The sequence below is a fragment of the Thermobia domestica genome, chromosome 13, assembly GCF_964235325.1.
Source record: "Thermobia domestica chromosome 13, izTheDome1.hap1.1, whole genome shotgun sequence".
Taxonomy (NCBI): domain Eukaryota; kingdom Metazoa; phylum Arthropoda; class Insecta; order Zygentoma; family Lepismatidae; genus Thermobia; species Thermobia domestica.
In genome coordinates this window covers 78,084,997-78,097,636 of record NC_137466.1, presented here as the reverse complement: position 1 = coordinate 78,097,636, position 12,640 = coordinate 78,084,997, and the positions used below count along the sequence as shown (strand labels likewise).

The 12,640-nt window shown below is 34.2% G+C and overlaps 1 protein-coding gene across 1 annotated transcript in view; it reads left to right on the top strand.

The window, feature by feature from the left end:
• Positions 1–12,640, top strand: part of Tk (Tachykinin) — a 568,960-nt gene that overhangs the window by 486,732 nt on the left and 69,588 nt on the right. The gene's annotated exons all lie outside the window — the stretch shown is intronic.

Below are 12,640 nucleotides of genomic sequence, written 5' to 3'. Positions count from 1 at the left end.
TTAAGAGAATAAGCCACTTGCTTCTAATTATTATAAGCATTAACTAATGAAGGTCACAGAGCGTTGCTTTGACCTATAAGGAATACTTCCCAACGTGTTTAGAAAATCTAAAAACTAGACTTTTAGTGGGTCTCTCAGGGATATTACTTTTTCAAAAGTTGCAACTACTAACAAAGTTCTGATAAGATTCTACAACATAATTAGTGTTTAAGAAAAAAAATGTCCAAACATGAGACATATACCAAAAATCAATAGGTCCTATTGAGCTGAACATTATGATATGGTAAGTGGTGTAAAAGTTCATACAAAAGTTCATACACAGTTTTCAAAAAAAAAATCTAGTTAATTTGTAAATCTAAAAATTAAAGCTTTTCGGGAACAATGCCACTTGTTGAAGTATAAGTTATAATAAAATATACCCTCATATTAAGTTCTTCATTATTATACTAGCAGGTCGACAGTGCATAGTATAAGCTACCTTAATGAGATATATGCTAACTTAACCTTTTGTTTCCCAAACAATGAGTTTATGAAGAGAAAGAAGACAAATTTCAACGTCAATTGGCTATACAGTTTCAGCGCGAATGAAAATCCTGGAAATAATTTAAACTCCTGTCCTTAAGTGGTTTGCAAAGTTCATACTAAAAGATGGTTTCCTTCTAAATCCACTAGGTTGTACGGAGAAAAGAGTTAAAACTGTGGTTTCACACTGAAACCACTGGGCCGCAAAAGGTTAAAATGTCATTAACACTTACATTTTAATATATTTTTAACTAAAGTATTGATCTAAAAAATAAGTTGAATATCACACACAGTTGAACAAGCTAATATACATAACGGTAAATTTTCATGTCTGGTTTACGAGAACATTGAAAAAAACAAACTTTTGTAGCGCTCAAATGTATGTTTTTGGTTGCCAATAAATACTTGTCAGTTTCTTCGTGTTTTGCTGGAAAAACTGTTGTTTATGTATATGTATGTAATATGCCTATGTATGTATCAAAATACACTGTTAAGCAGGAGATCGTTGTTTGTATTTTTCTAACAGCCGCACACATACTTTATACATACATAGTACTTGAAAAAGATTTTAGGACAGTAAGAGGCCAAACAGTACCAAAATATGTTGACAAATTTAACTAGTTTCTAGAACATATTTTATATTCTCTTCATCATACCAGGTTGTTTCTGTAGTATCACCTTCATGTGTAATCTCACCTACCCATGTGCACCATTTCCCCTATCCCTGTAGGAGAAATCGTGCAAAATAGGAGTTTCGAAAATTGGCCACTACTAAGAGTACAGTCACTTTCAACAAAGATTGTGGGTCTAGTATTGTGCACAAGGAACCCAACTACACAGTGCGCTATTCTTATAATATTGTTTCAATAGTGGCTATTTTATGCAAGTGTGTTGAACTGTGCGCCAACTATTCTTAGTTTACCTTATATAGAGATTAGTGTAAAGAAGCCAGGCCCATAAGTTTTCATAATAGTAATAGTTATAAGGTGTCAGAGAAAGTTGTGGAACATAAAGTTGCGCAGTGATAACTTGAATGTAGAGTAGATTTACATATTTTCAGTAGATATTTTTAGATTCTCTGCATTTTTAAAAACTTCTGTTTCTGTCTATTCACTGTTTTTCATACGTTATCCCCATTAGCCTTCATAGCAAAGCATTAATCCCACAACCAATTAGTATATCCGTTCCTCTCATCTATCAACTACTCTGGTACTACAATCAATCTAATTCGTATTACTCTTGCGGAATAATTAACCACAAATTAATATTCGCTAGTTTCCTTTAATTCGTTACTCAAATTTTGAAACTAATTATCCACCGGTAATGCGCCTCTGTGTCGTCTAAACATTGATACTACGTAATCTTACCAATATGCAATTCATATCTGTTACTACTTCTTTCGTATTACTTCTAAACCTTTAGAGGCAGCAAATTAACCCAAGTCCTCTATATCACTGGGTTTGTTATAAAGTAGAATTGAATTACATAGCAAGCGGAACACAATCGGTGAACTTAACTCAGAAGCTCCCGGCATGTTAAGTCATGTAACAGAGCCTATGTTGTCCTATGCCTATTTAAACATTAATTCCCATAGAAAGTGCAAATGAAGTACCACATACAAGGTGAGCCAAGCTAAGTCGTGCCTGTCTCTAGCCGAGCTCGAACACGAAATATAGCGATTTTCTTCCTTAGACGATGAGCTACTAGTCCATTAAGTTTTTATATCCGGCAAGTAATTACCAAAAAATAAAGTACCACATATCCGATAACCCTAGCCTGTCTCCGGCCGAGCTTAGAGCTATCTTTATTTCTTAGACAATGGGCTACTCGGCCATTCAAATTTCGTTTACATCCAGTTAGAAGTTATCAAAAAATAGAGTATCACATACAAAGCGATTTTAGACTGCCCCTAGCTGAGCGCAGGCACTAAATATAGCGTTCTTTATTCCTTAAATAATGGGCTATTAGCCAACCAGATTTCCTTTATATCCGGTCAGTAGTACCGGTAAATAAAGTACCACATACACATACATACAGGCGCGCACACACAAGGAGTAAAACTGTAAGCTCCCTTACATTTCGCCGGGAGTTAAAAATAATAGTTACAACACGTGCTGAACCAAGGTGTCTCAGACGTAAGTCTGAATCTGCCTGTTAAAATGTAGTAGATTAAATCATTTTAATTGTTCACAACAACTGTCATAAACAATACTGAATACATTCTAGTGGAACAACAATTATATAAAAATACTGAATATAAAAATTAGTTGAAATTTAGTTGAATAAAAATTAGTTGAATAAAAATTTTAAAAAGTTGAATAAATAGCGAGTATTGAACTTGTATGGTCGCAATTTTGACCAATCCTTTGATTCCTTCCTTCAAAATTACTAACACGTTATACAACATAACACATGAATGATAGTTCCTTCATATACACTAAGTGCTCATTGAATTGTAATCACCTATCTACACAAGAAAGTGTGGCCAGCAGCCGAGCTGATTACATGACCACCCCGACTGGTAATATTGCAGAAAAAGAACACTCCACGCTACACGTTGGTAGACAGCACACTGTTATAATGAGAGGTGGGCGGGATTTATCTGCATTTTAATAGGGCATGATTGTGGGTACCCGAGCACTAGGTGCGTCAATAACCCAAACACTAGTACTTGTCGGATGAGCCCGTTCCTGTGTTGTGAAGGTGTACAAGAAGTGGGAAGAAAATGGGTAATGGTCTCCAAGAGACAGGACTACGGGGGTGTACGGAAGTTCAAAATGTTGGACGAGTGTCGTGTCAAACAAATCGTGACTGCCAAACGAACCATCAGTGTCCGGGAATTATGTGACCAATACAATGGTAGACGCACATCACTCATATTCCACGCAACTACACGGCGTACACTGGCACGCGTGCAGTTCCACAGCAGACGACACACTCGTCACCTACTCCTTACGACTCGTCACCGCCGAATGCGCCGCGCTCGGGCACAGGAACACGCTAATTGGACCATCGATGATTAGAAAAGAGTGTGTTGATCCGATTAATCACGGTTTGTACTATTTCTCCCGGACGGGAATGTGCATGTGTGGGCCAACAGTACGAAGCTATGGATCTCTCGTGCATGGTACGTACTGTACAGGTAGGTGGGGGTGGCTGTATTGTTTGTGGATGCTTTTTATTTTCATGGGCTGTGAGCCTTGGTGTGTATGGACCACAATGAGACATTCGTTGTGTACCTACAAGTGTTAGAGAATCACGTACACTCTACAATACAACAAGTCTACCCACAAGAAGACCGCGTTTTCCAATATGACAACGCATGGTGCCAATAAGCCAGGACTCTACTTGCTTGGTTTAAGGAACATTTCACGGAGCTGCAGTGTATGAATTGATCCCCTAAGTTACCGGATCTTAATTCCGTAGAACATTTACGTAATGTTGCGGAACGAGCACTTCGCATCATGACTCCTGTACGAATATCTGTAGGCTCATTGTGGGATGCCATCAGGAATATATGGTGAAAGATCCCGGGAAACATCTCAGCAACTACCAGAATCCATGCCACGCCGTGTCCAGGTCGTCCTCTGAGCAACAGAGGGATCAATAACGTAGTAGGTTTGTGATTCGCAATTCAGTGAGCATTCAGTGTACATATATCTGGCACTTATACATCCTGATAACACCATCTTTGCCACCTATTAACCATTCATAATCATAAGTAGCGTAGTGAAGGGACGGTGGTTGGTGGGGATTGTAACTGTCTTTGAGTCTTTCTTATACTATTCAAATGAGAAGGATTTCAGCTTTCTTAAATCTTAGATCTCAAGACATATGACATATTCTCCTCTCATCGAATATTTCTGGCTACGGCTATGTAATCAGTCTTCTATTTACATACTCCATTAGTTATACTAAATCCGACCAATCCATCAGTGATAAAAAAAAAAAGAATATCCTTCTTGTGGCTTCTTTTTTAATAAACAAAATGAAAAAAATAGGTTTTCTCACTTGAATGAAATATGGAAATTCCATCGGAAGACACAGACCTTGACATATTTATCTTCTTTTTCTAACAAAGTCATCTTAAATTCCTTGTTAAAATGTAATTATTTCTTGTGTTGAAGATGCATCGTTAAACCTGTGTATATAAATCATCTACGAGTGAAACAGGCGTTAACTTTATACATGTGTTAGTTGTATTAACTGAGAAACAAAATAAGAGAAGCGCCCAGGAGTTTCAGTTGATAATTTTATTAAAAGCGAAACATTTTGCACCGTCAATCTTAAACTCGATGAAGACTTTGCTTGGCAAGTGATAAAACAGTTCGTGTAGACACGAGACCTCTTCTTCTGCTTCATTTGGAATTCAAATCTTTCCAAATGGTATGTGTTCAACTAGAGAGGAATTCTCGCTCTGTTCCTGTTTCATTCCCTCCTCCTCCAACTTTTACCTCACACACTCAAATTCCTCCTCCTTTTACGATAAGAACAACATTTGAATTTCAAATTTTTTCAAAAGAAAATTTTCTTGCATTTCATCAATAGCTTCTTTATCTTCCCAAATATTCCTGTCGATAAGCTAATTCTTCCGTTTTCTTTTTTCTCTTTAAATTCTCCATTTGAATGACATGTACCAAATTGCCATTTATAAGAATGTCAAGATAACTGAACTCTTCTTTTTGTCTTGGCCATTACGAATGCTTTCACGCCTTTAATGGAGACATACTGTAATAGCATTTTGTAATTTTTGTGTTCTTTGAATGAAAAGGAATGTTTTTATTAGAAAATAAGAAATTAATATTTCTAACTTGAATTTTCAGTATGTAACACACATTTTGGAAAAATACATAATATTAACACTATCATCCACAACAAATTCATCACTGGGCAGCCTAATAGCCCTGTGATAACTGGAAATTAAAAATTTGTATATCCTGTTATTATTTAACAAAATACTTTTATTTCTTATTATCCGTTCCATGGTGCCTTTTATTTCTTATTATCTCATCTTAACTATTACAAGCTTTATTTTTAAAAACACGAAATCATATGAAGGCATGATGGTGACTCAGTAATAGAACGTTCACTTCTAGTTCATGGGGTCCTTAGTTCGATCTCAGCTCGTGCCAAGTACGTTTTCTGGTAGTCAAACACCGTGTACGTTGGTTTTTCTCGGGGTTCTCCCGTTTCTTCCTACTTTCTTCATTCCACCCTTTCATTCATGTCGTAAAATTGAAAGATTTCATTTCATTTCATTTTTACAAAATCATATATTCATTGTAATAGAAGTGTTTAAAACAAAATAAAATTTTCCATATAAAGTATAAAATCTGAAATCAAAATCCAATCATTGACTTCTATCCGCTTCTCTTTTCTGTAGTAATACATACCAGAAATACATAAAATTGTTTGAAATTACAGTAAAAATATTTGGTTTAACGTCCCATGATTATGCATTTTAGGTTAACAAAGATTAATACTGAGCAATAGTGATCAATTATGAACCGATTACTGGAATGAAGATGTAGGAGGACACATGGCAACCTAGAGAAAATCCACAAACACAATCATGAAACCACAAACTCACACAGCCTGGAATGGAAGTAGCAACCCATTAAACCAGTAGTGAGGTCTTCTTATGAGCATTTCATTGCCACTTAATAACATTATATTACATATACATTTCACAGTGTTTTGTAATTTTGTCATGGAAGTAAATTTGACACTGTTACTAGATAATCTTATTCTCCAAAATGGGACAAATCTCTAACCAATGAGGTGCAAGAATTATTTTTGATTCAATTTAACGTCCCTTTCAGAACTGAGGCTTCATAACATATACAAGTATGATTTAACCTAACATTCGAACCTTCTAACCTCCCATTAAAGAAAGATGTAGGAGTCTAAGAATTTGTAATTATTTTGATGTAATTCGTTGGTGTATTTTAACTATTATCATTAAGTCTTTAACTAGCTTAAGAAGGCTTTGTCCACCCCGGAATTAAAATCCTACAAAGGTCATTGAAAAGCTTAGTACATACCGGTATCTACTGTATATAGAACATAGAAACACAGGAAAAATCTTAAAAGAGTACCCAAAAATTTTATTTACATTAATATTGAAATGCTCTGCGATTTTAAAGTTATAAAAAAATACCGTTTCGTACTTCCCTAAAGACAGCACCACTCACGTGAGTACTAATTATAACACATACGCCAAATAGTCCCCTCGACACTGCATAGAAACATACCGGTAATTAGTGCCATGCCAAAAAACCAGCATACTGAATTCTTTGTAAGTGAGCCTGTCTTCACGTGAAGACAGTCCCACCCACTTTTAATGATCCAGTACTGAACAATGCCAAAAATTCTAGACTGTGCAGGAGAAATAGTGTGTCAAAAAAACAGGTTTTCAGGAGGCTTTTTTTTTTTTACCAACCATAAGTATGAATTACTTATACTAACAGTACCAGGATGCAATTATTCAACTCACGTTTAGAATTGATTTATACCAAGTTAACCGGAGATGGAGCATGACACATAGATCTCCAATTTTGACATCTCATTTTGACCAATTTCTGACAAACAGATTCTCCCGCGCATTCTAGAATTAGTCTTGACAATACCGCGTAAAAAGGAAATTAATATTGTTTGTCTCATCGTGAAATCGAAGGATCAATTGTTTTCTTTGATGATCCCGTTATATATATATATATATATATATATATATATATATATATATATATATATATATATATATATATATATATATATATATATGTATGTATGTATATGTATAGATAGATAGATAGATAGATATAGATATAGATATATGTATATATCGCCTGTTTATTTGAAGAGTGACAACTCAAAATTCCTAACTTTTCAGGACAAGCATTTGAAAGTTCCGAAACGCAATGAAAACAAATGGACGCAAACACATCTGTGAAACTTTTACGAAAGATAGACATCAAGATTAGCTTTCATTTTCTGCGGCGATTTTTGAGTTGTAACACTCTTGAATTAAACAGGCGATATTATATATATATATATATATATATATATATATATATATATATATATATATATATATATATATATATTGGATTTCTGCTAAAAGCATTAATTGCTTTCTGTGCGTATTGTCAGCAATATTTTTGGTATACTTTCTAAAATTAAGGCTTCATTACTAAAAGTGTGTGGGGTTGTTTTCATGTGAAGACAGCCCCACCCGAAAAATTGAGAAATTCTGGCTTTCTGATAAGAGAGCCAATTTCCTTTCTGTACTCATCAACACTAATTTAGCTCCGTTTTTTGGTACATGTGTTTAAATCAGTGCTTATGTGGGTGGCGATGCCTTCAAGGGGTTGTTTTTCTCAAAACAAACAAACAAAAAATCGTGGACCAAAACATATCACCGTATTACTTGAACAAGAGCATGAAAAGGTGTCAAGTTTTGGATCAATATATATGTACAATGTAAGTCTATGTATGTTTACAATCTATTTTGACAAGAAATTGCATTGTAGTACCAAGATTATGTGGTCATTACCCTTCTCCTTCATATATAATAATAATTTAATTGTCAGCTGCAAATAACACAGATTCATGCTTCATGCGTATGATTTTGGTTTCCTCCGTCAGAACCATGTAATAATGGAACACATGCGTGTCATGAGTTTGTTTGAAAGCCTAACAATGATAAACCTTCACTTCCAAAACCATCACCAAGGTTTGTCGATAATTTCCCTTCATGCGCAATGAACAACATTGACAGGTTGTCTATACGCCTATACTGTAAATTCTACCAACTGGATCCGCTCTTAGTTATTTAAAATGTCATTATTTTTGACAACCACAAATCCTTAAATATTCACCTAATTGATTACGTTTCCTTATGTCTGAGAAACTTTAGAACTTCTATACTACTTTTTTGTCTTATTCTCTCTGATAGTTCATATGAAATATGTATTTCCCCCATTAAGAAGAGCAAGTACTAAATTGTATAGAACATTGGAAACCGAGTTATGTGAAAAACCAATACATGATCACGCACACGTGCAATGGACATATACAATAACACACACACAAACACATATAGAACTATTTAGTTAGTTCCTTCATACATTTGTTCCGCTGTAATTCCATGCGTGTTAGTGAAAGTACGATCTACGTTCTTGTCATAAGCAGAAGATATGATTTCGGTCAGGTGTTCAATTAATTTAGACTAAAGGAACATAATAGAATTAAATCCATACAGGGAGAAGATTAATAAACCACAATTCAACGATTAAATTCCACTTATTGCACCTGTATGGGTCGAATAATTAACTGTAAACCATTAGATTCAATTGATCTTCAGTACTAGCATTTGAAGATATGTGGTGTGACAAAAATGTCGTATGCGAAGCACTCGAACAGCAAGAGGAAAATCGTACACGCGTCTTTACGTCTAACGACAATGCCCTCCTATAGAACCACATTAATTTGTTGTGTAGTATACACTAGTCAGTTGGTTAGGTTACATGTTCCAAATTCAACTCAGATATTGTGGTTAGAACAAATGGCGATAATTTGAATGTACTGTGTGCAGATTGTGGTTGATATATATCTTAGAGTTATTATTTTTTTAAAAAAATGAATGTACAACATTTAGCTCATGGCACTCTCTCGTAAATTAAAAACAAAGAGAAAATTTTTACGATTGACGATCAGATATTAAAATGATATATCGATATATCTTTATTATAAGGATAAAATCTTTACGATCAGATGTTAAAATGATATATTTTCAATAATAAGAAAACGATTGACGATCAGATATTAAAATGATATATTTTCAATCATAAGAAAAGGGTCATTAAAATTGGCAAAGAAGGAAAAATCAATTACTTTCTGTAAGTTTAATCAATAGTAATTTTGGCATTTATTTGTGTTGAAGGATTGAATATATGATGTAGCTACAAAAATCACCACAATTTGTAAGAAAAGCAATTTAAAAGTTAGATCCTTTACAAATCTATTTTTGAATCTTCAGCTGTTTTTGGTTGGAGAGTGGGTTTGGAGTTTAGCATCCTTTCACCACCGAGGATATGTAAGATTTGGACCTATAGCTTAAAGTAGGAACCGAATTACATGAGCTTCCATCGGGAATCGAGCCCAAGTCTCCCAAGCCGAAGTCGCATAATCATATAGTCACGAATGAGCTGTTAAACTGGTTTTTGTTCTGAATTCTAATGATTTGTTGTTAGATACATAAAAACCTTATCGTTGTCGTTAATTACATTATGACATGTACCTATTTTCATAGATATATATTTTAAAGGTCAATCACTGCTCCCACCCGGGTACAGCTTATTCTTTGTATGCAGAAAAAGAAAAGAAAATAAAGACAGAAACTAGAAAATGACATATACATTATTTATAGTTTTATCACATTTTCTGTTAAGAATAAACAACTTATTGAAGCATAAACTTCGCACAGATTTAGAAATGAACAGCCCCTACGTTTGCCACATCTGAAACTATGACAGCAATAAACATAAGATTAATAAGTAGGCAAATTATTATTTTTCCGACTTTCGTTTCTTTGTTATCTCTATTGACCTAATTCTGAAATCCAAGAATTCCATTCTCAGTTACTTCGAACATGTAGATCATAGAGCTCGGATTTTTATGGCCTAAAACCTTTGAAAATATGCATGCATTTATCATCAACAAATGGCAAAATATGGTATGAAATGTAACCTTAAAAACATATGCATCTTTGGAGACGAAGGAATGGAGCATATATAAGTACGTATATAACTCGCTCAATACTATAAGAATATACTAATGAGAAACGTGAAACCGCTTCTATACAAAAGTATTCTACTTTCCTCTTCCCCTTCCAAAACAAATGCTGAAATGACGCTACTGCTGAAAGCAACACAAGCCCACACTATTAGAGCATTTGACCTCAGGCATTTTCCAACTATGCTCAGTACTGCCAAGTTCTGTGATAAAAATCCAACTAACGTTTATTAAATATTCCTCATAATAGACAAATAGCCGTATGTTCAGTGTAAAAGAAAAAAAGACTGATCTTATCGTAAATGCCAGTGATAATTTTAGGAGAGAGCCTTATGGAAAATTCTGCCTGAAATTACTTCGTGTTTAACGTGAATTACCAGTGTTTTCACAATTCTATTTTATCTCTCGTATATTTAAAGTCTCTCCGGATGTGAATGAAGATATTTTTCACCTATACACAGCAGACATTGGACTTCCTCTTTTCTTTTTAGGGAAGGAGAGAGAGAGAGAGAGAGAGAGAGAGAGAGAGAGGTAAAAATTGACCTGACGATTTCTTTTATCAAAGCTACTGAAATAACGCCAGGTCAAGCACTCTGACCCTTTCGCAATATACACCATTCCTCAATTTTCGTTACTCAAGACCAAATATTTTTAAGGAAGAAGTTTCAAATAACCTCGTCCCCAATACTGGCAAATTTATTTCCGACCAACAAGTGAATTTCGTTAAGATTTGAACAAAAATATGGTTTTATATCACTTTTCGGGCCCAAATATAACCCTACAGTTAAAATATTGTTCAAATATGACAATAGAAACATAATTTACTGTTCATCAGTGTCAGATATTTGTTTATATGTAATTAGACATACAAAAATGTCAAGATAAATATATGGCATTTCATAGAAATCCGAGCCTTAATCATAACATGTACGCCCTAGCTCTAAAATAAGCTTGAAAGTATTGTTAGGTCATTTCCAGTGTTCGACAATACCGGAAATAAAATATTAAAGCAGATTTGTGAATTTCAAACTAAAAAGGTCTCGAATTTGCAGTCTTTTCCCTTCTACTTCTTGCTATGTAGAGTAAAATAATGCGCAGAAGATTGGGTTAGTTGGGGGTTAAAACTTTTGTTTTTCTTGTTTTCTTCTATCCTCTTTATCCTTGATTTGGTTCAAAGGAAAGGGAAACAAAGGAGGACAGTCTATGTCTATCGTTTGTTCTCATTTCTAATTGAATACTCTGTGACGTCACCACTTGCTATTCCCATTCTCAGAAAGGCTCACAAAGAGAACAAAGAGCAGACAGCAAACACGGATTTGATCTTTTTTTTTTTTAACAAGAAGTCAGTGGTGGTCGATAAACAAGAACATTTTTGATTTTGCACATAACGCAACTCGGGAATCCCCATGACTGCCAACACTTGTTTTATTTCCTTTCCTTTCCTTGAATCCTCTTCTCTATTTAGTATCTTTGTTCCTTCTCCGATCGTAAAAGCCTGCTCTTACGTCATACACTGGCCAGTTGATAATGGCTGATTTGTTCTTTTCTAAGAGAGCAGGTTTTCTTTCCGGTTTACTCATCTTATACTTTTATTCTTTATGATTGGTTAATAATAATAATAATAATAATAATAATAATAATAATAATAATAATAATAATAATAATAATAATAATAATAATAATAATAATAATAATAATAATAATAATAATAATAAACTTTTTCTGTTTCAAGGTCCACTTCAAACCTATGACTATTGGAAATTAGTGCAAAAGAAAAACAACCTGTCATCCGGCCGAGTAATTTCAACAAACTTACTAATTCTCTTTGACAGATCGTATCGTATCAATGCATGTTTCATCCCTTCTATACGTAACTCTTGGCTGAAGCATACTATGTCAATTGAAGTTACAATTAGGAAAAAAAAAGTGTCTTTGTTGCATGAGTATGAACGATTGAGAATATAAAAAGATATTTATTACCTTTACATTTCATATTCTCTTTGCCTTACTGCTGTCTCTCTCTCTTTGTCTCGATCATTTTTTTTTTTCGTCTTTTAGTCAAGAGTTGACATGGAGATGGCTGTTATTACACTTGATTGTCATTTAAGAATATTGTGAATTGCAGTGTATCTTGCCAGTAAATCGAATGGTTAAACACAGGAACCTTTTTATAGACGACAAGAAAATCATATTTATTTTATCTACATGATGTTTCTTAGCATATATATTTTGGCATTAATGAATGCCCATGATTTTAAAAGTAACAACAATGAAGATTGTATTCATAAAATCAGGAGTTGTGCTCCAATCAAAGCCGTAGCTA